We start from the raw sequence: 13728 nt of genomic DNA, 5'->3' as shown, positions 1-13728 counted from the left end.
ACCCGACCCAACCCGCAGAGTTGCAGGTTGGGTCGGGTTGGGTTGAAAAATGTAATGGGTTGGGTTGGGTTGAATTTTTTCAACCCGTTCTATATGCGGGTTGGGTCGGGTTGGCTATCAACCCGAACCAACCCGACCCGTGCCCACCCCTAGTAGTACTAATGTTTTTCTTCTGTGTTACTCTTTCTAGACAATGGCCGAAAATTATGAAAGCTCGAGAGGTCCGGTTTGTTCTAAAAAGGCTTCTGGGGCCGAAATTTTAGCCCAGCCTTGAAGATTCTGACAACTTGACATTGGCAGATAAATCAGACCTCATTTAGAATTTATATGGGGTCTATATCTAAATATCTTTCCGAAAAATTCGTATCATGGGCAGGGCCTTCTAAAGTGGGCTTACACCTGCACAATGTGAGAGTCAGGGAATTTGTAAACGAGTCTTGTCGAATTGAGCATTATTTTCGAGCCATTATTTGAATTTCTCTTTCTTTAAAATAAAATGATTTTACAGTCTTTTTTTTTTTTTTTTGGCATCAGCTTAAAAATTCTTTTAAAAATTGCTGTTACACTATGACCATGATATTTTATGAGTATATAGTATCTCATAGTCTGGACATCATTAAATGGTTAAATTTTATTAATTTTTATTGACTTTCTGATTATCCGACAGTATTCACACAGTAAGGTATAATAGCATGTGCAGTAAGACTGTTGTACTAACACTTGAATTTGAAATAGATAAGCCACTTTTGTAACTGGCCCTTGTAAAACTACATTATGAGCAACATCACATCTGCATTTTTGTGACCCAACTAATATAATTTAAAAATGTAGTCATTCGAAATTTTTCAAGAAACATGATCAAAGAGAGAGGGAAGAGTTATACATATCATTTTCAAAATCAAATACACTTGTTATGTTAAATTTATATGATTTGTCTATACTTTCTGAAGCAACCTTTAATTAGCTTCCTTTGAGAAGGGCAGTATCAAATAATAATAATAGCAGCAGTACTCTTGCAAGAGAGAAAAATTAAGAGGACAAGTGGCGTAATCATTTTATAGATTAATTTTATATATTTTATGTCACAAGTTTCATGTTATTGTCGAGGTCACATCTAGCTCTTTCGGCACACAAATTAAAGATAGCGCTGCAGTATCATGGGTATGATTAATGATAGATATAAGATACCTTGTTTTGTATCAAAATCAAGGATAACTGTTCAAGTTATGATGACAATAATGAACCTAAAAGAAGCATCCCATGTTAATTCAAAGATTAATTATGTCTTGAAGAATTAAATAAAGGATCGCTTTGGAGGTTTCCCGTGCCTAAGTAGTCAATTTAATTAACTAAGCAATTATCGACAGTCACTTAAAGCTCACGGTTTCCACTAATTAATTACATCATATAATAGGGTTACATTAGCATTAGATGCAGTGTTCCATGTATCAGATATATTGATGTTCACCTCTATGCATATTCCCAGTATCATCATGTACATAGAGGTGCCTGATGAATCCAATGAGTATACTGCAAATAAAGCATTTAAGATTTATATCTCTTCTGAATTGCCGCGGCAATTTCAACTTGCCTGGTAGCGGGCTCACAACTTTTTGTTTCATTTTCTCTTGGGTGATGAAAGAAGTCATTTTGATTTAAGATGTATTAATATACTTCTTCTAAAAAGGTTCCAAAAATATAAAATGAGAGGATTTATTTTAGTCGAAACTTTTTTTGTTATCTTAGAGTTTGATTTGATTATATATTTTCATAATTTTTTTTTTACTTAGATTCTCTTTATATCTCATACGATTACACCCCAATTTTTTTTTTATCAACATTTTTATAATCAATGGAAGTTTGAGATATTTGTAGTAAGTTGTTTTATAGGCACTCATTTTAACTCTGACATAAGAAATATTTAGAATCAAATAGAGTTTTAATGATGTCTTTTATAAACTATTACAACAACTTTTAAGTCTAATCTAGTAACTTCTAACTCTAGCATGATATCACAATAATTTATTTATATGGATGACTTTGATTATAACCATTTAATCACAACTCCTAATCTTCCTATGATATCTCAAAAATTTGTTCAATAAGGGTAACACACTGAGTTTAATGATCCATTAGTTTCCTCTAATATTTTAATATTGTTGCCAATAAAAATAAAAACATGGTAATTATGAATTAAAATGAGGATTATGAATATATTTATTATAGAAAAAAAGTATTTTTCATGTTCTTTTTTCATGCATCATGGATTGACTTTGAAAGAACAATATATGTGTGAGAGATAAAATACCTCGTCAATGTAGCGTCTTTTGATAATATAAATTTGTAAAGACTCGATTTCTCTTTTTTTCTTAGAAAAAAGAAAATTCTCCTAATTTTCTTCTCTTTTGATTAGTACTGTTCGAATATCTGATCCATGTTCGGTTAAAAAAAAAAAGTTGGTTTCAATTGACAAGACAGAAGTGGCCTCCTTATTTACGGGTTCATGCACTCCCTTTAGAGTCAATCATTACTTGACTAATTCTTTCAAAAAGAAAGTTGTGACCAACAAGTTAAAGATATAAAAAGAAACAAGAAAAAAAGAAGAAAAAAAAAAAGCTAGAAAAAGATGCCAAGGCCAACGTGTGAAAACATCCACCATTTATCAATATTATTTTATTAATAATTTTCTGAGCTATTAGCTAGACCAATCATGTTGCTTTTGCGTGCTATATTCTACAATTTTCTATATAGTAAAAAATATGTTTATGTGATTAAATTATGAGACAAAATCAAAACCTAGCTTTTGTTGCGTGTTTAATTATGTTGAGCATGAACATGAAGTCATGAACCCGTCACCCTAATTTCGTTTGTGAGGTAAATCGGAGACTCTCGAATAGATTTAGAGATTAAATGATTTGTATGTTGTTATAATTTATGGCAGCATGCTTCTGATGTTACTTGTGGATGTTAACGTTATAGTTTATTAAAGCAAACATTTATTTTTTAAAATATGGTTTCTAAAGTTTAGTTAAAAAGATTGCTTTGCAAATTTATCACTCTAAAAACAAGACCAAAGAGTTAAAATAAACAAAAGCAATTATTCTAATACTAGAGATTGCCAGTTTTCTCCCCGCCACTTATTCTCTTGCCTTTTTCATGATAACCAATATCTCTTTTGGTGTAAGAAATTTAAAGGAAAAAAAAGGGGGGACAAATGAGTGGTTATTTGCTCGATATTTTATTTTAAGAATGTAAAATATATATTTATTATAAGAAAAATGATTTAAAATAATAAAAATATAAGAAAAATATCTTATTACTAAATTTTTCATTCGCTCCTAAACTTATATTCTTATTTTTAGTATTTAAAATTTTTTATTTCAACCTTCATTCATAATGATTTATTTAATTAATAATAAATACGAATAAAACTTTATTTGGAAATAAATATAATATTATAAAACTTATGATGCCAAGGAGGTTATTGGTTATTATGAAAATAGTAGGAATGTAAGTGGTATATATATATATATTATACGAATAAGAAAATTATATATATTATTTTTAGTATTTAGTAGGGAATTGACAATCTCTCTTCAAATATTATTATCAAATCTCTACCTTTAAACCTTTTTATGGAAAATATTATGTCCACTTTTATCTTTTCCAAGGGGAAAGGGTCTTTAGACATCAAATTTTTTTTTTCAAGAACTTATTTTCCCTCCTATTATGTACGAAAATCAAAGTCACAATAGATTAATTTCAATATAATTGAACATAGATGATCATATATAATCGAATCACACGAATGGCATAGTACGGTTGTTTCACCCAAAGCTTTCTATAATTTTGACAGTGGTACATAAGCAAAATAGCATACTAATTACGGATTTGATTAAGTGTTAAGCTGATTTTTTTACTAATTTTTTAAAAATATACAATTGATAGTTATTGAGTAGGATATAAAACTAACTAATCTTAATCTTATATTGTTATACATGCATGTGTGACAAAAGATTAAAAAGAGTTGAGCATTAGTTTAGTACTAAATCTAAATCCATTAATTACAGACACTTAAAATTACTAGTTGTTGTTTCTAACTCTTGTCCTTTGTAATCTTTAGAAGGTTTTGGAGAAAACTCATGCCTGCTGATAAAATGTTCACATAATAGAAGACCTTTCCCTTCTGCCTTAGAGCTTGTGATGGAGCTTGATTGGTGCCTAATTATTTGGCTAGTTGAAAATGAAGTCAAATGATAAAAGGGAACATTAGAACTAATAATCTTCTCGTTTATGGGACCCCAAACATGGCTCTCAAACTGAAATCACCACTAATTGTTGGAATTCATTTAATCACTTTTTTTCTAATAAAAAAAAATTGAGATAAGCCAAATAAAGGGGTATAATGCTATTAGCTAATTGAGAAAATAGACAGCTGAGAGATTGTGACAAGAATTGATGGGACCAGACCTTTATTTATAATCACCTTTTTTGGGCTACACTTATTGTCGATGCACAAATTAAAGGCAGTCTCCACGGATTTCTGGTTGTAAGTAATATCAATGAAATTAGATATGTAATGCAACATTAAAATAGATCTAAAGTTCATATTGACAAATCGAGGATACGTTTGTAACCAGGATTTTGGTTCAAAAAGGGCCGTAATGAAGAAATTACAAATTTGTGGTCAAAATTTAAATTCTGAAATTAAAGGGCTAATTGTAAAAGTTTTAGAAAAATCTAAATTTCAATTAAAACCCTTATCACAGTATAGGTCTGGCGCCCCTACTTGTCAATGTTTTGTTTTTACCAAAAGAAAAAGAAAAAGAAAAATTACTAAAGTGTTAGGTAAGCACACTTTTTATTTAATTTAACGGTGTTAAAGCAATTCAATTGGTAAAATTTTTTTTGTGTGAAATTAATAAATATAAGATTTGAATCTAGTTCACATAGATGCATGGGAAGAAAATTGAGTTGTTGTATGACTAGGATTATCCATTTTTATTTGTTTCTAACCCTACAAATTTACAACAATGATATTCTTTTTATCATCTAATCTAAGCTGTGCTAATTATATTTTTAAAAGACATGTCATGTGTGTATTTATAATAATGTATAGATAAAATAAGTGACACTTAATCTATTATTTTGGTATGTATTGTCTCTAACTATAGATGAAAAGGTAAAGTTATGGCACTACAGTTGTATGGTAACACAGCTGGATCCAGCCATTGGATCTAGCTCACAGTTGTCACCAGAGCTAGATCCAATGACTAAATTCAACTGTGATACCATACAACTGTGGCACCATAGCTGAATCCAAGAGATCTACTAAATGAATAAGAACATTAAAAAATGAGAACATTGAATCTAACCCGAATAAAATAAATAAATAAATAATAAAAAACTTTCCTACTTTGACTTTTGTGTTGCGAGTGCATTATATCGACAACTAATAATCAAACTTTTATAAAAAATAATCAATACAAAAATTAGATCAATACTAATCTTTTGAACATTTAACAAAATGAAATAGATAGACCAATTAACAAATAAAATGAAACAATCTTTAAAACCTTAGCATAGTGGTGGGTTTGTGGCCTTCACTATATTAAGTTGACGGAACATTATATAAGTAAAATTTTTGTAAAAATCAGATTATAAAAGAGATTTTATTAAAAAAATTCAGAATATAAGAGAATCATTCGCTATATCGTATCATTTTTTAGATCTAACTGAAAAAGTAAAAATTTAACTATCAAGACAAAACGCAATTGATTAACGTGGGGCCCCATTGGTGATCGAAGCTTATCACGGGCTTTACGGGTGCGTGCTCTTGAAGAGACACTTGTAGAGTTGTAGTTGTATATGGAGAACCTGCGGGGGCCACAAATTATAAGTGTGAGCTCAAGTTGACGCGTGTAGATGTGCCATTTTGGGTCTCTCTCTTCACGCGTATTTTGAGGGTTGGATTGCTAAAGAATGATATTGAATTCGTGGATTAATTGACAGTGGTACTGTATTATAGATGTATTCAGTTATTAAATGTGTTTAAATTAGTAGAGTTTATTGACATTCAACAGTTGGATGCAACAATTATACCATAGATTTCCATAAATTGTATAATTGTTTAGTGTAGATTTATTGTTACTAACTCACACACTACTAATTAAAGTTTGAACCTATCATATTGAATATTAAAAAAAAATTGCTTTTTACAACTAGAAGTAGACCTCAAATTCTTTATCTTTATAAGAGTGGATGGGGAAGAGTTATATTTTATATAATTAAATTGAAACAAAATGATTATGAAAGAAGTTTAATGTATATCTCTTAAAATGAGATACGTCAAGCTGTCTTCATTAATATGTTGGGAGTGTGAGACTTGAATGCAGCTGTAAGAGTGGGTGAGGAAGAGCTATATTTTATATATTTAAATTGAAACAGAAAGATTATAAAAGAAGTTCCATGCATAATCTCTTAAAATGAGATACATCAAGCTCTCTTTGTTAATATGTTGGTGGGTTTTCGTGCAAATCCACAGTAAAAGCTTTATGTCATTGAAAAAGAAAAAACACTACACTAAAATATTTTTATAGTCATATTATTGAGATCGATTAATTTTATTATAAAGAGATTAAAATGTAATAGAGGTTTAGTTTAAAAATTATTATTTTGATTTAATTATCTTTATTGTAAGTAATATAGAGGCAAATACATTAATAACTAATTAATTGAGAATGTCAGTTCCATGAAACCCTAAATATGCTTGAGAAACTAAAAATATTTTGGTTTTAACAAGAATGTGTACATACTGGCGAGTTATTATGTGCTCGCAAGTTTAAAAATGTGGTAACAACTCTAAAGAATAAGTAATTGTTTCAAACAATTTTATAAAATATATTTTTTTCATGCCAGACCTTTAATGTAACATATATATTTTACTATGTACAAAAAATTATTATTATGTGAAAGCAAATTATTTAAGACGAGATCCAAAAAACATATAACTTATTATAATGTGGAGCTTATTTTTATTTATTCAACCGGCTCAAATTGGGACTAAAGTTCTTTTATAAGTATATTGAAGTTATTCTTAGATAAAATATCACTATAATAAAGAGATCTTACTGTATTTGAATAATGTTAAGAGAAGAATACAGTGAAATTTGTGTGCCGTTATCCTTACACTCATCCAAACCCCATTGCTTAAAATGCATCCTCTTGTCCACCCGATGCCTAAAATGCATCCTTATACAGTTTAGATAGGTAGTATTTTGTTTTCTCATTTGAATTCTAAATGAATATAAACTTGACTAAAATCAAAATATATCTAAATGTATAATTATATTATATGAATAATATCTTAGTAAGTGAGTATCTCAAATAATAATTAACAAGAGAATAAAATAAAAATTAAGTCTAGTAAAATTATAAAAAGCGATGCGAAGAAATTATCTTATAAATTTAAAAGAAAACGAAATTAACCTTGTGTTATGATCCTTCAATCAAAAATTGAGATCTTGCCCCCAAATTTAATACACAACCACTATCGTCCCTTCCTCTCTTGTCTTTTTCTGCTACTTTTATTAATGCGAGCCGCCACTTTTTCTTTTTCATATCATGCACTTTTCAAAACCGATATTTAATGAAAAATTGCATTTAACCTCTTCAAGTGTTCTTTAATTATAATTTATGTGGACTTTGGGCCAACTACATGACTTGAACCCAACATATGTTTATTTTTATTTTTTCATATGTGGAATATATGAAAAATACTGTGTTAGTTTACGTATTTATACTTAAAATTAATAAGGTAAAATATTATGGTTTATCATGGTAATAAATAATATATGCATCAAATTAAGTGTTACAAAAAAATGACTTAAATTTTATGTAAACACATATTAAGGTAAAAAACATACTTAAAACAATTTAATGACTAAATTTAAATCTTATTAAGTGTTCAGTGAAAAGCAAGCTCTTAGCATCATGTGTGGAGAGTCTTCTCTCATGACCTTGTGTTATCATTTTAACTTTCAAGAAAGGCTATTATATGCAAACTTTGTAAAATTTTCCGTGTGCATGGGATTGGTATTTTGAAGTACCCAAACGAATTTTACTACCAATGGAAGGAACCCAATCAATTTTCATAGTGTTAGGCTTTGTTAGTATATGAATATATGAAGAAGTAATATTAAACATGCAAATTAACTACTCACAATATCTTCCATATAATTTTTGAACGAGTAAATATTAAAAAATCATTTTTATGATTACCACAATACACATTTTTATTGCATTGTTTTTTCACATTTACTTCCAGTTCGTATAAATGAGTTTGTACATTTAGTTTCCTGTCTAGCCAGCATGACAATTAATGTTTAAAAAATCTAAATCTTACAAAATCAACCAAGTACATGACATGTAAAACATGACAACAATTTATTGGATTACGTATTATATGCATCGAATTAGAAAAGTACTGGAAAGCTTTACGTGGGATATGCTCTCACCAGCATCCCCACATCATTTTATAGCACAAGTCTAATAAAATGTTATCATATACCCATTCAAATCAATCAATCAATACGCTGATGTTATCATATGCACATTCAAATCAATCAATATAAAGCATGCATAGTTCTAATGGACTACTCTCACAGCACCGTCACACGTAAGATTATTGTTTATTTCATCACAATATACAGCGGCCTATGACCACGCAAGTAGATTGGCGGGGTCATGATACGTACTGGTGGGATATAATAAGAATTGTTGGCAGTTGGATGGGTCCTATTACAATTGAAGCCAACAAACTAACAAAGATAATTAATCTTACGTTGATGGTGATTGTGAGATATCTTTCTATTAATGTTATTAAATAAAGAGAAAAGAATCCGTCACAAAGTTGAGGATATCTTTCTATTTGTGCGGTAGAGGTCTCTGCTCTTTAACACTAATCGGCACATATTTTTTAGTTACACTTGATAAACCTTTGAATTGTATTAAGAGTCTTTGAGTTCAACACTTTAAGAGATTCATGGAAAAGTCTTGGGTAGTTTAGGAGCTTTTTTTTTTTTTTCTTTCACTCTTTGTTATGTATATACTTCAATCAATCATGATAATATTTATGCACATATTACAAGTAGTGAATAAATAAAGAACAATGCTCCTAGAGTGCTAAAGACTCTCTCTCTTAATTATAATATCTGTAGATTATAACAATCTGAAAATAAATAAATTGTTAGAGGGTGAACCAGAATCAAGCATGACAAACAAACGGCATTGTTGAGAAAGATAATAAGTCAAAGACTACATGTCAGCTGAAAGCATAATTGAAGTGTATGACATGATTCTCATGTCAAATGAATTTGCTAAGTAAGCCATGTGACATGCCACATGACTACTTAACCCATTTAGGCTCAAATCGACAAGCAATGTGTGTCGTTTTGATCATTTAAACTTGCACATGTTGTGCACATGGGAGAAGTCTGTTAAAAGCCGTTATGAAAAGCAGGAAATGTTCTAGATTTGTTGCCAACAAACCTAGAATCAGAGGCTGATTTCTAAGCAACCTTTCCAAAAGCTTCTAGGACTATATAAAAGTCATTTGTGACTGTGATTAGTTGTATTGAATTCACTGTAATCTCAAGAAAGCTTGCATTTGATTCTCTGCATTAATGAAATCAAGCATAGTCTTGATTCTCAAGAGGATATAAGCTATGAGAGGCTGAACCTCTATAATTCTATTTGTTATGATTTCTTCTTTATCTATGATTTCAGTTTATTTTGTTCTAATATTCATTAATCAATCATTCTTTATCAATATATCAGTGTGTGATAGTGTTCTTAGGGATTGAGTTTAGGTTAAATGCTGATCTTAGTCTAACAAATTGATATTAGAGCTTACATCTCTAATTCTTGACTCAAGGATGGCAACTTAAAAGCTTGATGTGGAAAAATTCACAAGGGAGAATGATTTTCACTTGTGGAGACTCAAGATGAGGGCTTTATTAGTACACTAGGGCATTGAAAAAGTCTTGGAAGAAAGCCAAAGTTCCAAGAGGCCAAGAAAGATTAAAGATAAAGATCTTCAAGATGCCATGGATAAGGCACACAACACATTAATTATAAGCCTTGGTGATAGAGTTCTGAGAGATGTGGGAGATTAGAAGACAGCTGCCAGTCTATGGAAAAAATTGGAAGATTTTTACACTAAAAAATCTCTTACTAAGAGATTGAGCACTAAGAAAAGATTATACACCCTTCAGATAGAGGAAGGAGGTTAATTATCTGCTCACATTAATGCCTTTAACAAGATCATTTTATATTTGAATGATATCAATGTGAAGGTTGAAAATGAAAACAAAGCAATTATATTGTTGTCATCTTTACTACCATTTTATGAGTGAAAATGAAGACAAAGAAATTATATTGTTGTCATCTTTACCACCCTTTTATGAGCATTTTGTTGACATTTTACTATATGAGAGGCAATCTTTAGCCATGCAGGATGTCAAAGAAGCTTTAAGCTTAATAGAAAGTTCAAAGAAATCTAAATCAAAAGATGATGAAGGACTGACAGCTAGATGAAGATTTAAAAAGGGAGATGACTGGAAAGACAAGAAGAAAGGAAAATCAAAGTCTAAGAACAAGACTTTAAAGTGCTTTCAGTGCCACAAGGAAGGACACTTTAAAATAGACTGTCTAGAAATAAAAAACCAGCGTAAGAAGGGCAAAGACATGAATGGAGATGCTGCTGTTGTTTTTGATGAGCAGGAAGATGATTATGACTCAGTTGGTATTCTTGTGGCCTTAAGCAATCAAACATAAGGTAAATGGGTACTTGATTCTGGTTGTGCATATCATATGTGCCCAAACAAACATCTTTTTACTATGAATCAGCCATATGAAGGTGGTAAGGTAATGATGGGAAATAATGCATCTTGTAAAGTCACTAGGATAGGCTTTATAAGACTTAAAATGCATAATGGCATAATAAGAGAACTGCCAAATGTCAGGCATGTACCTGAACTTAAAAGGAATTTAATCTCCTTACGCATACTAAACGAGGTAGGTTGTTCTATCAGAGTTAAAGCCAGTGTGTTAAAATTCTTTTAGGGCTTTATGGTATTGATGAAATGTGACATGTTAAATGGTTTATAAATATTACAAGGTATAACAAAATCAAATGATGTTAATCTTGCTGAAAATTAGAAGACATTGTTGTGGCATTTAAGGTTGGGGCATATGAGTGAAAATGAGTTAAAAGAACTTGAAAGACATGGAGCTTTAAGGAAGGATAAAATAAGCACTTCGGGGTTCTGTGAGAAGTGCATCCTAAGTAAATCCTCAAGAACCAAGTTTAAGACTGAAAGTGTTTTCAATAAAAGACACTTTAGATTATATACATGCAGATTTGTGGGAACCTTCACAGACTGAATCTCTAGGTAGAGCTAGGTATTTTCTGTCCTTGATTGATGATTACTCTAGGATGGTTTGGGTTTATCTATAAAAGAGTAAAGATCAAGCATACGACAGCTTTAAGAACTGGAAAATGTTGATTGAAACATAAACAAACAGGAAAGTTAGAGGCCTCATAACTGATAATGGTCTAGAGTTTTGTAATAAACAGTTTGATGAACTTTGTGCAAGAAATGGTATCCTAAGGCACAAGACAATTAGGAACACACCCCAACAAAATGTATTAGCAGAGAGAATGAATATGACCCTAAGTGTATGTTGTTTTATTCTAAGCTGCCAAAGCCATTATAGGCTGAAGCTTTAAATACATCATGTTATCTTGTAAACATGAGTTCCTCAACAGCTTAAAACTTTAAAACCCCTAATGAGATATGGCTAGGAAAACTTGCAAATTACTTAAATCTAAAAGGTTTTGGATGTATTGCTTATGCACATACAAAACAAGGTAAACTTGAACCTAGAGCCTTCAAATGTGCTTTTCTGGGGTATTTTAAAGGGGTTAAGGGCTATAAACTTTGGTATACTAACTTATAGCCATTAATATGTATAATCAGCAAGGATGTGATATTCATTGAGACTGAAACATTGAAATCACAAGCATCTACTGATAAGAATATACAATAAATTCCAGGGCCTGATGAATCACAGTTTGAGGTGGAGCTAATTAGGAATAAGGATACATATGATAAAGATAAAAAAGAACTAGAAAATATAGATACATATGAAATTGTTCTTCAAACAACAAGATAGACTTCCAGATTATTAGCTCACACGAGATAGGCAAAAGAAGACATTGAAAGCACCTGTGAGGTTATGATATGCTAATTTAATTGCATATGCCCTGACAGTAACATATGAATTGGAGAATGATGAAGCAAAAACCTATGCAAAAGCTATTGGAAATCAACACTCATCTCAGTGGCTTAAGGCTATACAGGATGATATGGAATCCCTTTAAAAGAATAAAACATGAGAGCGAATTAAGAAACTAGAAAGTAAGGAGGTTGTTGGCTGCAAGTGGTTTTTCAAAGTCAAAGATGAAATACCTGGTGTTGAACCCAAAAGGTTCAAAGTTAGGTTGGTTACAAAAGAGTTTACACAGAAAAAGGAGATTGACCTCACAGAGGTCTTTTAACCAGTTGTAAGGCACACTGCAATCAGAATAATTATGTCACTTGTTGTTGTTGAAGACATGCATCTTGAACATATGGATGTCAAAACTATTTTTTTACATGGTGAGCTCGAAGAAGAGATTGTAATATCTCAACTTGAGGGCTTTCTTGATCACAATAGACCAAATTGGGTCTGTTTACTAAGGAAATCACTTTATGGCCTAAAACAATCACCGAGACAGTGCTACTTAAAGTTTAACAGTCAAATGCAGAAGTTGGACTTTTAAAGGTGTAGCTTTGATTGTTGTGTTTACTTCAGGCGGAACAATGAATATGATATACTATATTTGATACTCTATATGGATGATATGTTATTGGCCTGTAGAGATATGAGCCAAATAGAGTTTTTAAAGCAGCAACTGAAGCATGAATTAGAAATGAAAGACCTTGGCTTAGCAAGGAAAATACTTGGAATATAGTTGATCAGGAACAAAAGGTATAAAACTCTGTTTCTATCTCAGGAGAGTTACATCATTAAAGTCTTGGACAAATTTAGAATGATAAACTACAAGATAGTACAGACACCTTTGACAACACATTTCAGATTATCAAGCCAACAATGTCCAGTTGCAGATCAAGACAAATCTGAAATGTCAAAGGTACCTTATGCAAGTGTTGTAGGCTGCCTCATGTATACAATGGTGTTAACAAGGCCAGACATTGCTTATGCTATCAGCATTGTCAACAGATTTATGGCTAATCCTGGTAAGGAGAACTGAAGGGCTGTAAAATAGATATTGAGGTGCCTAAAAAGAACATTAAGCTATGGTTTAACGTATGGAGGTAAAAAGCAAGATGAGAGCTTGGTAGTAGGATATGTTAACTCAGATTATGTTGGGAATCTTCACAATAAAGGCTCTCTCATATGGTATTTGTTTACTGTCAATAATTGTACCATTAGCTGAAAAGCTACATTACAAAATGTAGTGGCTCTATCAACTACAAAAGCTAAGTACAAATCTGCTGCAGAGGCATTCAAGGAAGCAATATGACTGAGAGGCATGTTAAGTGAATTGGGGCATCCATTATCTTCAGTTAAATTCTTTGGTGATAGCCAAAGTGCTATATA

The sequence above is a fragment of the Citrus sinensis genome, chromosome 8, assembly GCF_022201045.2.
Source record: "Citrus sinensis cultivar Valencia sweet orange chromosome 8, DVS_A1.0, whole genome shotgun sequence".
Classification (NCBI taxonomy): domain Eukaryota; kingdom Viridiplantae; phylum Streptophyta; class Magnoliopsida; order Sapindales; family Rutaceae; genus Citrus; species Citrus sinensis.
The sequence above is the reverse complement of the archived record's forward strand: the minus strand, read 5'-3'. Positions refer to the sequence as shown.